This window comes from Malurus melanocephalus, unplaced genomic scaffold (genome assembly GCF_030028575.1).
Source record: "Malurus melanocephalus ecotype Western Australia unplaced genomic scaffold, MMel_1.1 scaffold_2, whole genome shotgun sequence".
Lineage (NCBI taxonomy): Eukaryota > Metazoa > Chordata > Aves > Passeriformes > Maluridae > Malurus > Malurus melanocephalus.
Window position 1 is genome coordinate 7,018,005 of NW_026623234.1, and position 2,772 is coordinate 7,020,776.

The 2,772-nt window shown below is 40.0% G+C and overlaps 1 protein-coding gene across 4 annotated transcripts in view; it reads right to left on the reverse strand.

Annotated features, from left to right (window-relative positions):
* SIPA1L1 (signal induced proliferation associated 1 like 1) overlaps window positions 1-2,772 on the reverse strand; it is a 191,723-nt gene that overhangs the window by 127,423 nt on the left and 61,528 nt on the right. For all 4 annotated transcript variants that reach the window (XM_057366751.1, XM_057366728.1, XM_057366737.1 and 1 more), the window contains one exon: window positions 1,489-1,587. The gene's annotated coding sequence lies outside the window, so the exon portion shown is untranslated. The remainder of the gene's footprint in view (window positions 1-1,488; window positions 1,588-2,772) is intronic.

Consider the following 2,772-nt stretch of genomic DNA (forward strand, 5'->3'; position numbering starts at 1 on the left):
AAAAAAAAAAAAAAACAAAAAAAAAAACCCCAAACTTTTGTATGGTATGGTGGGAGAGAGACTGTTTTCTGCTCTGTCAGTAACTTTGAGTTCTATATATCAAAGAAAACCACAATAATGATTGTGTACAAAAAGCAACACTGAAGATGCCCAACAAAAAGGTAAAATTACTCAAGGGGAAAGACAAAATAATTAAAACAGCCTTTTCCAAGGGCTCTGCTAAGTCTGTGAACTAACATAYTTGTTTCCAGAATGTAGGTCTTCTGAAAGAAAGGTTTTGTCACTATCATAAATCAAACCTCAGAAGCTAAATCTTTGCCAACACCATGCAGCTTTGCAGTGTTTCAGAAGAAAAGTTTTAAACGGACACTTTTGATACAACAACATCCTCCAAAGCAATTGCAACAACTATAGRGCAGATTCTCTCACATAAAAAATCTATTTGTTTCTTCTGACATCCAACAGACTAATGTACCAATGTTACAAGGAAGGGCTTTCTTTGGCAGCAATGTTTTTTACACTGTTRTGTACAGATTGGACTTCCTTTGCATATCCTGTACCTATAAACATATGATTAAAACYTGTTCAGTGGAGAGAGTTATGTTTTCACGGTTGCAAATGTGCTTCACATATCTTGAGATCTCCCATTTTATTCTCCCTGCAGTCTGTAACAAATACTGTGGTCAACTCCCTTCAGGCAGCACTGCTGCTTGCACAACCTGTTAATTCAGGAAGYTGATCCATCTGAAAACAAATCCAACCCTGCCCATCTTTGCAAACCCAACCACTGTTCCTTCCCCATCTCTCCTCCTSCCACCCCCCAAACAGCAATTTGCCAACCTTCTTCATATACATCTYGAACCAGGTCACTATACACCTGCAAAAGACTTGCATCTAGTCCAAGGCAGAGGGCAAGGCAGCATCGCCCCAACAGCCGCATCTCACACTTGCCACATCCATTTTATCTTTTAATATATTACATTACTCTGTGAAAGAACAGAACATCTACTAAAAGCCAGTCTTTTTCAAGGATCAGGCACATCCAGAAGAATCATCCCTTTCTTCCTTACAACATGAGTTTAGCTTCACAAGTAGATTAAAAGAAACCACCTACAAGAACTGCTGTGTTTCAGAAAACGTGACAAAAGCAGGCATTCTGTCACAGCCTGAACAGAGTCCAACCTGCTTTTACGAACACTTCCACGCACACCTAGTAGAAAAGGGGGGGAGGGAATAGCCATCTAGTCCCCTTGATGCTTTCTCTCCTGGAAAAACAYGATGTATAGAGGAATTCAGCAACAGACTGGGATACAGTCTGGCACTCTGTGGCAGCCAGCCTACCAGGGTAAACCATCCTGCTGGAGACCACCCCTCACACATTGTATGGAACATACACGCTATCAGCAGTCAAACACAACACTCATTTTGTGACAACTAGCACTACTCCAAAGGGTCACATGGTACAGAAAGCAGAACATGCACWCTTACCTATTTAGATTCCTGAGAAAGCAGAAACATGCAGCCTTAGCAAAAACTCCCGGTGCATATAACAATCAACTTCTGATAAATCGCACAGCACAGTGAAACCTAGAAGTAAAAAGATCATGGGCATGAACAAATTTGAATGGGAAATAACCGAATGAAACACTTTTCAAAAGGTAAAGGGTATTCTGAACACAGGCTTTTAAGAAGGCAGAAGCAACAGTGAAGGTTTATAAAATTGTGAATCTATTGATTTTTTGCACATAACTCACATATGAGAAAGCTGGTACGATAAGTTTCTCACTACAACAATCCCAACCTTTCTTTTATCACCCCTTCTCTGAATCAAGTTATTTTCTTCCAGAACACATTCTACCAGGCATTTAGAGATTAAAAACACATAACACACATTTGGCAACACCCGAAAGAAGGGGGACATTTAGCAGTGCTGTGGCCCACTTTTTTCCCTCACTGCTCAACGTAAGGTCTATAACACATGTCAGGGGAGAGCAGTTTTTATCAAAGTCACCAGCTGCAGTACCCTAAGAAGCCTCCAAGTGTAGAAGGAAAAAAAAAAAAAATGTTTCAAAGCTGGTCCTATTTACCAGGTACTGTAATATTATCGGTATTGTTTCAGAATTACCCCTAACATCTGACCTCTGTCTATTGCTACAAAAGGCTTSCATCTCTAGATGATAGGAGTCCTCTAAAATTAGAATGGGCAAACAGATGTAACCATGGAGATTGATGCTGCAGTCCCGAGAACTCCGCAGAGGCACAAGCTGGAGGCAGAGCGCATACTGCCAATGAATTTTTGTCCTACTCTACTCCCACCAARCTCACGTGTTAGAGGAGATGTACAGTGAATCATATCAAAGAGAGATTAAAATGCAACAACTCTAAGTAAGGAAACTAAAGAATAAGCCTTAAATTATTCTCCAGTCTGGTTTTCCCCAGTCCRTTTCACTGCACAGCTATATGAGCACTTGTGTTGTCATGAGGCAGAAAAAGTACCAGACAGGATAAGCAGACAAGGATGGCTCCTTTCAGCTGCAATGGCAGCACCGCACATAAAACCTTGGTACAAGTGCTATTTGTAATAACTGTCGCTAAAATTTGATAACTGATAAAAAAATTTGAATTCATCCATTGCTACTCTCCCAATAGTGTTCCTTCAGTTGAATAAAGCTGGAATACCTCCCTATGGCAAGAACACTGCATCAACAAAAATTCTTTAAGAAATGCCAAATAGTGTTATCAACAGAGCTAAAAAAAAAAAAAAAAAAAAAA